Here is a 13,001-nt window from a genome sequence, read left to right as displayed (position 1 = left end):
ACAGTATGTCTTGTTTTCCACAGGTTTGTGTTCTGGATCGCTGCATAGTATACAGATTTTTCTCTCTATTTTGCAATTAAGTTTATCGTTGTTTTTATATGGTTTGTTACATTTCTTACAGAAATACAATGATCCTAAGAAATCTGCCATAATGTTAATCACATCATACTCTTTCTGATCTTTATACAGATATATCTTTATTGCTTTCTCAGGACAATGATAGATAACTGAATTAAAATTCTCAGCACATACAATATTTATTTGAATATCTAACAGTTTTTCAACATTTTTAATGTGATTTACAGTAAATCCTTCTTCACTTCCTTCTTCTAATTGGTTGAATAACATTCCAGTTACCTATTTTTGTAACTTGTATCTATCTCCTTTTCTAATTTTCTTAATTTCGCCTGTAATTAGTCCCATACCTAAAATAATATTTGTATGGTATGCTAATGCAACTATTATTGCTCTAGGACAACAGAGACTATCATAATTTTCAATAGTCTGCCCCCAGTAGCTGAGTGGTCAGCATGAAGAATGTCAATCCTCAGTAACTGGGTTCGATTCCCTACGGGGTCAGAGATTTTCTCTGCTCATGGACTGGGTGATCTGTTGTCCTAACCATCATCATTTCGTCCCCTTCGACACTCAAGTTGCCAAAGTGGCATCAAATCGAAAGACTTGCACTCGGCGGGTGGTCTACCCAATGGGAGGCCCTACTCACATGACATTTACGTTTTATCATTTTTAATTCTTGTGATACTTCTCTTAGTGTTTTTGTCCTCAGCTAAATTTATTAATTTTCAATGCCTACTACCTCAAGGAATTGCTATCATTTGAAAATTAAATGAGGTATCTGCTATATCAATAGTTCCATCAGAAGTTAATATATTTCTGATTTTATTACACAAATCTTGAATAGCTTCTCTAGTAGTATTTGATGCTTTATATTCTGTAGAAACTGGATAAAACATTTTTGGAGTTTTTTGATGTTATATTCCACTTATTTCCTTATCTAAAATTAGTTCTTTTATATGCTACTTCAACCACAGAATTGAGTGTTTTCGTTCTATAATCTCACTAACAGTGCCAAGTATTACAATATTAGTATCATTAAAGATAATTTTATAGTCAACAAATGTAACTTGAAATTTTTCATGAAGCCTCTATCTTATTTCTTTAATCTCAAATAAATCCATTCTAGATGGCTCAGTCTCTTTTTCTTGAAAAATAGTTTGCTAGTGAATGGATAAATTTGTTCTACTCTCATTATTTTTTCTTCTCTAGGTGGTCGAGTGTTTTTAATAACATCATCAAATGTACTTATGTACCTATATAAAAATAGGAGACCTTACTTTTGGGATTACCCTCGTATATTAGGTACACACTTTGGTCTTGGTCTAGAATCTAGTTTTTTGAATAATTCTAAATGAAAATGAAACAACTGTAATCCAATAGCAGTAATTAACTATAATTTCTTTAATTTACTGTTTCCTCTAATAACATGGTTTTTAGCTCTAGCTTTGAGCTCCCTTAATTTCAAATCATCAAGAGTTCTTGTACGAGAAGGTAAATTGTTTGAAATGATTAAATTTAAAACATCTCTTCTAAATCTCCTATATACTTCCAAATCATTCCTTATGAAATAATTACAAAGTTGAGCAACTGTAAACTCTCTTAACAAAGTTTCCATTTTATTCTTTTTCATTGGAAAAATTCTTTCATTAGTCTTTTGAAAAATGAGATGAGGTAAATTATTTAAACAATAAAATTAACTAAATCATCTTTGCTAAATCTGTAATACCCTTTTAAATTGTCCCTTCTGCAATAATAATAAAGTTGAGTGACTGTTTAATAGAGACAAAATATTAGGTTTTCAAAAAATGAGAAGTGAAAAAAATAAGATTAAATTTTACCTTCATTTAATTTTATATGTTTGACCATTTATAAATGTTTTTTGAGATCGCTTGTAATTATTTCTTTCTCACATTTACACACTATTTTTCTTTTTAGCTTATTTTCTAGTTGGCAGATCTTAAATTCAATTAGGAGTTTGTTCCTAGTCGAACAGTTAACGTAAAAAAACTAAAATCTTTAATTTCTTTTCAGCCTACACATTTTTACAGTCTGTTCGTCGTTCATCATCGTCATCACTCAAAATTAAATTATTTTTATTTTGTTGTTATAAAATTCGAATTACAAATCTTACATCTACTAGACAGTTTGCTTTGAGATGTGGGAATAAAGTAAAAACAATCAAAATTGTTAAATTCCTGACACCTTATACATTTCTTGGTTGAATTATCATATATACACCTTTCTATAGATAAAATAGTTTAAAATGTTCATAGTTGGAAACTCGTTTTTAGATACTTCTTGTAATAGTTGGCTGAAACATATATTCCACATAAACAAAGAACTCGTTTGTTAGCATACTTCTGTACATATTTGTATACCAAATATAACAATTTTAGATCTCTATAGCATATAGGTTGTTCAGAAATAAAACAACATGATGTTTAAAAATTATTTGAAAGATTTCATGAATATAAAATTAGATATCAGTCCACATGATTTTGAAACTGATGAACAGTGTATCAAAATATTATAGAGAAATTAGACATTGACTTAGATCCTGATAGAATATTGGAAAATCACAGAAAACGAGCTGTTGCTAAGATGAGTCATAATTCACTAGGGGGGGGGGGAAATTTGGCCAAAGCCAAATTTGAGTCAAACAGAATATCTAAGAAATTTACAGCAATTTTATGAGATACTACTGAATGATCACTTAGATAATATAGATATAAATTTTCTTAATGACAATATGGTTAAGAAGAAGTACAATTTCATGGATTATTATGTGGAAAATAATTCAACTACAAATATATTTATAGATGCATTCACTACATCAAATGCAAGGCTTAGATTCTATGACAGGCTAAATAAACTAGGAAAAAATGTTATGCATTTTGACACCGATTCTGTAGTATGTACTGACGATATCAAAGTCAACTTTAGGTCAAGGGTGTATGTAGGGTTAATGAAAAGATGAGTTATGATGTAATAAACTGATAACAAACTGGGCTTCAAGTGGCCCAAAAAATTATTATTATGTGAAAAATGATAAAAGGTAAATGGCTTCACTTTAAACTATTAAAATATTCAAAAGCTGAATGGCAAATTACGATCAGATTAATTGAGAGTGAAGTGAAGGAAAAGATACAATTTGAATACAACCAAATAACTAGAGATGTTCATACTAAAAATCTGGATAACAAACTGGCTAAGAAAGAATTCTCATTTCAGTATGATAAGAGTAGCTCAAGAAAATTACAATACAGTGCCTTATGGCTATTAAAATAATGAACAGGCTTAAATATATTTTTGTAATATTTTTGGTAAATTATATATTGGCAGATCATAATTCGCTATTTGTTCTACAGTCAAACTTAAATTTATTCCACACATCATCCATATTTATGTACATTAAAAATTAAAAAGGATTTTAAATTTTTTGAAGAAGATAATATCAAACTAAGATATCAAGGAATAAAGAGAAATAATGATAAATAATTTCATGACCTTAAGTTCACTATATATGAGTAAATTTTTATATTTATTTTTATTACAATTTGTTTCAGGATATAAAAGCAAAGAATCATTCCTGTTTAAGTTTTATATTTGTTTTGTAGATCATTATATGAGTAATATTTTATATTTGTTTTTATTGATGGAATTTCTGTATTTTAGGTGGCTCATTATATGACTAAATTTTTATATTTATTTGTATTGATTTAACTTTTATATTTATTTTGGCTGGTGGGTTTGGGATGCTCATTAAATTATCTCCTAGTGTACTCAAGAGACCCACTCACTACTAACTTACACGACAAAAAAGATTGATTTAATTTATTACAGTTGACACCAAACAACCAAATAAGTGTGGCTATTGTGCCCCTTTCTCTAGTTCTCACAGTAAAACAAATTTAAGAACAGATAGAATTTCTGTACAGAAAAATAATATTTAGTGTGGTGACTGGATCTATAAGGAACAAAACAAAAACGACACACAGTCTTGTAAAACGACGATATCCAATTGGTTACGATCACACAAAAAATATATTCCTTAAAAACTGTTAATTCATGTGAGTTCGACTGGTACCAAGTGGGCTACACAGACACTTTACCACTCTGTAAACTTATGCAAAAGACGCTTTGGTAGTCCTTCTTTCAGGAAATGATGAATTTCTTGCAGCTGTTTTGATTAATGTTGCCATTCTGGAGACCCAAACTGCTGACTAACTGACCAGGTAAGCGTTGTTGTCTTCCGGTATTCTTTCTTAAAGACAGTGCATTCATTTGGAAACTAATGATATCATCCTAACTGAAATCTTTTACTGAAGACTTAATGCATTTAAAAAACTTCAAGCAGGGAGCAAGGTCTGTTTGCTTCAGCAGACACGCTCCTTGTTTTAGGTAAACACAGTCCTGCACATTTTGCATCCTCAAATGAAATACCACTGATCTGTTGCTGAAGCTATCCGTGTTTCTGCAGTCGAAGACAATTATTGTCTGGCGTGAGTGCGTTCTGTTAAGATTCGTCCATTTCTCACATCTCTGATAACGTATCTAGGAATGCTACTAGATCAGCATACACAAACTTCCTTTAGGGCTCTGCACTAACACTTGATTTCGTGGTATATTTTGTTTTATTCATATAGGAATTTCAAGTGGGTGTCCCATTCATAATGACTTCCATACAACAAACAAATATAAAGGATTATAAAACTGAATCATGACTTCCATTGTTTGATTTGGTAAATATTGCAGTTATGCCTTCTTTCTTGTATGTATCATCTCGCTACAGGAGCTAGCTTTGCTGATGTATATTACGTCCTGAGGGGTGGAGTTTTAAGGTAGTAAAATACTCAGATGCCTGTGGACTTAGAGAAATTGTACTGCTTACTCGACTAACTGGAAATCATTACCTGTAATCTAGCAGAAAAACTGTAGTTAGTCACACTCCGAAAAAGAAGATCTGCACAGAATGCTGTCACCACATGTACTCTTGCAAATTTCAGCTAGTACCAAGTATAGTACGGATATTTTTACCTCACTGTATGCTACTTGCTGATGGTTTAACTGGAGAGCCGTACTTACAGTATCGTAGGTCCGTCAATGGCCACATACACCGTTCACACCCCAGTAATGAGCCGCCACGGGTCTTGGAAAGTGACTCGTTTGCTGGACTTGAAATTAGGCGCCTTTTATTCCCCGGCCCACACAATGTACGACCTTTCTTATTGTTTCTTCCCAGGCATCAATCCAGTGCGACGGTTATTCCATCATTTGGTCGTATCTGCTAAAATAAATAACATAGCCAATATTATTACCTGGAATGATAGTTCAGTGCAGGAGGCGATCTATAATTTTGTATTGTAGTCTTATTCTGAAAACCTGTTTATTTACCAGTATCGCTATGTTAATGCAATTACTGGATTTTCGGCAATATGTGTGTGCGTCGTCACAACTACAAAAAGACAATATGTTGAGGTTTACAGTTAAAAAATAAAAAAGTAGTAGGGTAGATACAACAACCCGGTGACAAAAATTACACACCCATAAAACAGGGCATTGATAGTTACATCACACAATGCTTACACCACTTTGACACATGGGCACAGCATATTGCCGAAATTATAGCTGTGGTCAGGCGTACAGGCGGGTGCGTGCAAGAGCGTTGCCGCACTTGTGCCTAGTCTCGCGCAGTGCTCTCTCTCCAGCACTGAAAAATGGCAACGCTGAGGGTCCGTAGCAGCCTAGCTGAGCGCAAGTAGTGTCAGTAGCGACACGGTGTGTAGATTTTCCCCCAGTTTTTGTGTTCCATTAATTTGACTCGAAGAAAAAAAGTCTTTTACGTTATTATTTGTGCAATTTATTTACTGAGTGGAAGTGTTTGTGTACGTTGAAATTTATGGAAAAGCGGGACGATTTTTTTTCCTCTGTGCCATGTATATCGCGTTTACAAACAAAGCAAGCCCGTAATCTTTAAAACGTGTTACAGTATCTACACGTATGCTCGTTAGGAAATATTTGCAGAAGGTAGACATAAAAAGTAGTGATTATATCGATCAGTGGCAGTGATATGCTACCTACAACAACCGTTGTAAAAAAATAAAAAAAGGGAGCCTGCTATACAGGCTACATGCACCGCAGCTTGTGGTGTCGGTTTAAGAACTATCCAGAGCGTGCGTCGTGATGAAAAATCCCCAACGTTCGATTATGCGAGGAAAATTACTAAACAACACAACTCTTTAACCAAACTAAACGACTATCACAAAGACTCTGTCGGTCGGACAGTCTGTTAATTCTACGACACTGGTGAATACACATGAAAAAAATTGGAAAACAGTTAACTGAAAAAATGAATTTTACTGTATCTACTAAATCTGTGAGGCGCATATTAAGTGATGTAGGATTTGAATACAGGCGTCACAATGATGGTACGCAATGTTTCCTTAAATGAAACGACGTAGTGGTCTCTAGAATTAAATTCCTGCAGACGAAGAATTCGCTGCGTACTTCAGGTGGCATGCGGGGATATTCTACATGGATGAAACTTGGGTTAGTCGGAAACCTTCGCTAAAGTACACCTGCCACAACTCAGACCAAAATGAGAATTTCACGGTACCTGCTGGGAAAGGGACCTGGCTCATTGTCGTGTATGTGCGGTCAGCAAAGACTTGTTTTCTTAATAAAAGTAAATTAGTTTACCGATGTAGGAAAACAAACAAATCAGATTTTTTCATTCCGAAATGAACACAGCTAGGTTTAAAAATCGGTTTGAGGCCGTTTCTTTTGGGTTTATTGGAGGAAGGTCATCGTCATGGGCAACGCCAAGTACCATTCGGTAATCATGAACCGAGATCCAACAGCAAAAACACAGACGGCTGACACTGCTTTCTCACGTTCAGACACAAGAGCGGATATGTTGTACAAGGTTCGTACGAACAAGGAAGAACCTGTTTAAGAGCTAGATGTACTGGCAAATCAAAGGGGGCACCATATAGTGCGCTTACCTCCTTATCATTGCCAGTACAACCCGATTGTCTCATTCGGGCCCAAGTCAAGAGAGACGTAACCGCGAAAGGCAACAAGTTTAAAATCGCATGTGTTTAGAGCTTACTTCACGAGACCTTGGAAAAGTCACAATCGATAAAAGGCAGAACTGTGTTCAGCATGCAGAAAATCTACAGAAAGAAGTCATCCGAGACACCGTAATCGAATCTGTAATCATCAACTACGATCATGACTCAACAACCACAGACAATGAGAGCAGCGAAGAAGAAGACGAATAAAGGAAATGCGATGAAGAGGATGACATGAGTGAAGATAGTTAAGATGAAATTGCTGTGACATTTTACGCTTTTCCCTCAATTTACGGTGCAGTTGTAACAACAACATTTAATAAGTAATAACTTTATAATACACTGTATTATAAACAAATTGTATTGTTAGTGTTTTGTTTTCATTCGCAATCGAAATCCATTTATACGAGATTGGATTTCATAGAGGGATTGGTGAGCTCAGGGACTAAACTATGATTTGGGAAAAAAAGGTAGATACTTACAGCTATTAGTCGCTTAGTAATCTAGTTTTACTGCAGATCTAGATTTCAGTTACCTTATACCTAACATCAGTGCGTTTACAATGTGTCATATTGACTAATTATGCATTTTGTTTAGCATGAAAGCTTGCTTGAAATTCCAGTAATTATATTTTTAACCCTAATAAGCGTTTTTGTCTCTGATTTATGTCCATTTCCAGTTCATATAAACATATAATACCTGAAGTTGTCTACAATAATTTGACACACTGTAGACTGCAAATAAGAAATTGAGAGGCAAAGTTTTTAAAATAGCTTTAAAATCAAATAATATACGCTTCCTTTCCATTCATAACGATATGACTGACATTACCTAAATCAATATTTCCCGGCAGAAACATGATTATACTGATTTTTACAAATGCGGAAACTATTCGAACGAGTGATTGAGGTGTATGTGACTACCAAGCACATGTGACTCAAGGTCCGATGGCAGTGCACCTAAAGCCACCTGGCAGTATGCCTGGTCAGAGCTTTAGTAATCTAGTAATTGTGTTAGCGTAGCGATCTCGGCAAATAAATTAATTTTCAAAAGAAGACTACAGTGCAAAACAGCCAATTTCATTCTATGAAATAACTCTAGTACTGTTCTAGGACTTGTTTATTTGTGAGGGAGTGAATTTTTTTCTTTAAATCAGCACTGCGATCATTTCCATGCATGATGGTGCTTTACCACTTCACATAACACTACATGAATTCAAATGAAACGAAATGAAACACGTAAGACATTTTATAGTGAACGTGATCTTTTTCCAATGTAGAGTACCTGGTAACTACAGCTCTGCTGTAGCTCGTAGCACGCTGTATGTATCTGTCTTAGGTGATCTTTGTTGTTCGCAAAAAGCAGATCAACGACTTCTTTGTTGCATTAGTGACAATATAATTTAAATGTCTCTGATCAACACACATGGACGTTCTCATTAGAATGGCTGTTTTACTAAATTGTAGACAAGGCACCCCCAAAATTTCGACTTTTTGGCAAAAATAACTGTTTAGATAGTACGTGAACTGTATGACTGTAATTAAGATATTTCGTATCAGGAAAAATTTTACAGAAATATTCTTTGAAAGACTGCTCTAAAAAAATGCGGCCTACTCTGTGACCGAATTCGCTAGCTGACTATAGCGCCAATCTGGAGAAAGCTGCTTCTAAACCTGGAGATGTAAGACAATTCCTTTCTCGCTAATGCACCACCAGCAAGGCTTCGGCATTACCAAATTTTTGTTAAATGTTGTGGACCAAATACAAAATCTGTTTCATGTTGTTGGTGATTCGCTCATTCGACAGCAACTTAAAGCTTTTCAACTCCATTACTGTTACTCGTTAGAAATAGGTTACCGTGTTTCAGTCTCTTCCACTTCCCTGTCGTCGTCATGAACAAAACTGTGAAGACACTAAGCTCGCTTAAGACACAAAGCTGAACGTTTGTAAAGTGAAAGTGTCAGTACAGACAGCGGTAGGGGGGATTCCTGATCTGATTGCTGCACTTTCTTTTCTGGGTCTCTCATCCAGTTATGGCTCTGAAATTCACTTTGTAAGCTCAAACAAAATAATGTTATACCATTCTAGTTGAGAAACTCGGAGTCGGGATAAGGCATGACTACCATTCTATGTATAAGATGCGCATTATTAAGAGTATTATGAATGAAGTTATCCTGTTAGTAAGGTAGTTTTGTCGCGGTGTTTGGGAGTGTATGAGTGTGGTAGGCAAAATTTCGTGAAATAGGGAACAATAATACTCTTAGATAAAGCTAAATATTATATGACTTACGAACTTTACCGTATATGTGAAAATGTTTTTATTGTTTCATTTATGATGTAATGTATTTGTGGTAGAGTCCTCATCGGGTTTCCTCCATATTTCCGTATTATTGAATACACTCGCTTATACAGTCTTCACCCTGTTCCATCCGTACTGGCATTAACATTACGTTACGCACACATTTTTGAATGAAACGCCACGAGGTAAATGCTAGTTTAGCAATATTGTCTTAGCATAATAGTATTTAAATGAAGGTGGAAAGGAATGGAAATCACTTTATTTCATTAGGTATTAGCGAAGTGATTGACAAAAACACGTTAAATTATGAAAAAGATTATACTCACGAAGAATAAGTGAAATGTTTATCCGAAATCCTTGTAGTGTATGGTTACTCATTTATAAGTGACAAATATCTTTGTATGATTATTATTAGTATTAGTGGTAGTAGTAGTAGTAGTAGTTACAATATCTTTGAGTCTATCTGGATTTTTTTCTTTGTGAATCTGTCGATCGTTAGTAAAATGTGATTGACGAAAACGCGACGAGAGATTAAAAATTATGTATTTCATATTAAAACTCGTTATTAAAGTTTGAATGACAAAACGGCGCAAGCAGGTTATTATGTCTGGCTATTGAAACAGTAAAGGCGTTTTCACGTGTACGGTACAGTTCGTAAATCATAGAGGGTACAGATTTTCCTAAGAGTATTTATTCCTCCATATTTCAGGGATTTTTGCTCTCCACACTCGCCCATTGCCACGTACCGCGACCAAATTCCCTTACTAACAGCATTTGACCAAGGGCTATCTATCACTACATCCACGAGTGGGCTGTAGTGAGTAGTCATGGAGAAAAGTATGTCAGTACATACACACAAGATTTTGATATATATAGATATAGATCCATACGTTCTGGTTTATTATTATCTAACTGTACCAATACACACGTGAAGAGAGTTTCCATGTTGCTCAAAACCATGTGCTTTAATCCTTCCAACTTAAAAAACGCTTAACAACCTCCAAGGGGAGACGATACAAGAAACGCGTGGTCCAACAGGGATGTTTGCTCTCAATATACTTAAACCGCACATCCAAAGACGAGTTGCAGAATGACATACTTCCTCCCTCCACACACCTCTCCTTTTCCAACATGCACGATGGACAATTTTTTCGAAAATAGTCTTAATGGAGATGCATACATATAATCCTTTTCCCAAGCACCATCACTAAAGGAACGTCAAGTTGGAAAAATATAAGTACTTGGGGGGTAAAGTACCATGCGCCGTGCCCTGTGAAGTGCCGCAGTATGTGTACATGGCCTTGAGCGAAAGAAGGACTCTTGGAGGGCAGCAGTGCGGGTACTCACCCTGCGATCAGCGGCGATGGGCTCGGACTGGCTGCCTTCATAATGCCAAGAGCCACGGCGTGGTGTAACTCTGCGCAGATAAGCCGCACTGTGCTCGTTAAATCCAGAGCCGCTGAGCAACCGTCTCCGCTGCTTGCTATAAAGGCAACACCTAATGGCAGGCGTGCCCACAGCCGGACGTGTTCTGCAGTAGCGACAGCAAAGCTAGCGTTGCTGGTCACACTGTTGTCCCTCCGTGATGGTAAAATTCGAATAACTGACGCTGCGCGCTCACAATACTCGACAACCGCTGCCCCTGTCTGTGAAGAGACAGGGTCTCAAATACTTGTTGTTCCAGCTGCCGACCAGGGCATACCATATAACACGGAACTGCGGCGCATAGCCGGCCGCTGTGGTAGAGCGGTTCTATGCGCTTCATTCCGGAACAGCGCGACTGCTACGGTCGCAGGTTCGCATCCTGCCTCCGACATGGAAGCGTGTGATGTCCTTAGGTCAGTTAGGTTTATGTAGTTCTAAGTACCAGGGGACTGATGACGTTAGAACTTAGGTCCCATAGTGCTCAGAGCCATTTGAACCATTTTTCTAAGTCTAGGGGACTGATGACCTCAGATGTTAAGTCCCACAGTGCTTAGAGCCATTTCAACCATTTGTAGCGCATAGTTTTTCAGTGCTCTTTCTTACTTCTGCGATGAAATATGTCATACGGAAAAATTTTTGAAAGCGCTCTTGTCACGTAACACAGGTACGCTGAATCAAATATTACCATAGACAGTAGCGGAGAAACTGCTGATTAGTTTCGCACCATACTATTTGATTTATGGTGCAATTCGTACACAAACTGCAATCTAATGATCCCTGAAAGACGTAGAAGTTTCTTGAGAATTTTGTGGCCTTCACTGTGTGATGCAATGTTAATGTCATCTACGACAGTCCTACTAAAGCGCTTTTCTAAACACGTTTCTACGAAATTCTTTCACCGAAGATGCTGCAGTAAATATTTCATAATTATAGAATCATATCACCGGCATTAATTTGTAGTAGCATTCTGCAACATACTCAGCATTCGAATGTAACAAAATGCCTATTGACACATAGCCATCAAGGATTCATGAAATATCGTTCTTGTGAAAGATGGCTGGGTCAGTATTTCTATTAGGTCTACAACTCTCCATCCTCTGTTTTTTCTAGAAGTTCTAGCTTTTACAGTGAATATCATACAAAATAAAAAGACTATTGGCCATCGCTGGCTACTACTTTCTCTCATCTTTCGGGCAGCATACGAATCCCGTGGCGGAAGAACAGGGCATATTTTGAGGAGATTCATTTGAATCGATCCAATTTTGTACTTATTCATATGACCGGAGGTGCTGGTCAAATGTGGAATGTCTGTAGAATACGGCAGTTGGGATAGGACTTCCCATGTCGACGTTTCCCAGTATATTTTGACGGATTATGCGACACGAGGACGAGCAGTTTTGTGCTGCAAAATCATGTTTTCGTGTCTATCGCTGTATTCACTCTTAGTGCCCGTCTCAGACGCATCAATGGCATTCGATAACGATCTTTCGTGATTGTTTCCGTCGGCTTCAGTAGATGCTAATGCCTATTTCTTCCGCCGCCAAGCCGGTCTTCGACGACAAAATCGTCGTTCTTAACGCATTGAAACCATTCTGTGCACGTTCTTTCACTAATAGTGTAAAGGTTCTCATATGTTGTCTGCTATTGTAAATAATTCGCCTTTACTGTGCTGAGACAAAGATGAATGTCCGTACTGCATGAGTAGTGAGTAAGATCTTTGACTATGTGTTTAGTTTCGTCTGCGAAAGTCAGTCAGTTGTGCAGCGTTAAGACATTCTTATTTCAGGCATAGTTGCGAGCAGTTGAGTTCTTCAGAGAATAAGGCTCTTATTTGTGAATCTGGGAGAATCTATCTGGAATACTTTATTATGGAGATGAAACCTGATTTATAATACTTTCTAGTTCTTCAAACTGATGGAGAAGATTTCTCTGGAGGAACTTTAAGGGTAACAAAGGCATGCGCACCGCTGAAATGTGTGTTTGTCGAAACTATTAATTGAAGGAAATATTCGTCGCTTAGATAACTACTAACTTTTATGATTAGTCTTAATTTGAGCTCTTTCGTTTCAAAATGTCACCAATTCGCAACTGATTGAGCTGTCCGTAATTTTTGTAGTGTGAAAAAT

General features: G+C 36.4%; 1 protein-coding gene across 1 annotated transcript in view; it reads right to left on the bottom strand.

Annotated features, from left to right (window-relative positions):
• The window catches only part of LOC126336639 (spaetzle-processing enzyme-like), a 183,168-nt gene extending 173,315 nt beyond the window's left edge, over window positions 1–9,853 (bottom strand). The window contains exons 1-2 of the mRNA XM_050000598.1: window positions 9,777–9,853; window positions 5,164–5,362 (exon numbers count right to left, since the gene is read on the bottom strand). The gene's annotated coding sequence lies outside the window, so the exon portion shown is untranslated. The remainder of the gene's footprint in view (window positions 1–5,163; window positions 5,363–9,776) is intronic.
• Window positions 9,854–13,001: the final 3,148 nt, after the last annotated feature.

The sequence above is a fragment of the Schistocerca gregaria genome, chromosome 1 (assembly GCF_023897955.1).
Source record: "Schistocerca gregaria isolate iqSchGreg1 chromosome 1, iqSchGreg1.2, whole genome shotgun sequence".
Taxonomy (NCBI): domain Eukaryota; kingdom Metazoa; phylum Arthropoda; class Insecta; order Orthoptera; family Acrididae; genus Schistocerca; species Schistocerca gregaria.
The sequence above is the reverse complement of the archived record's forward strand: the minus strand, read 5'-3'. Positions and strand labels throughout refer to the sequence as shown.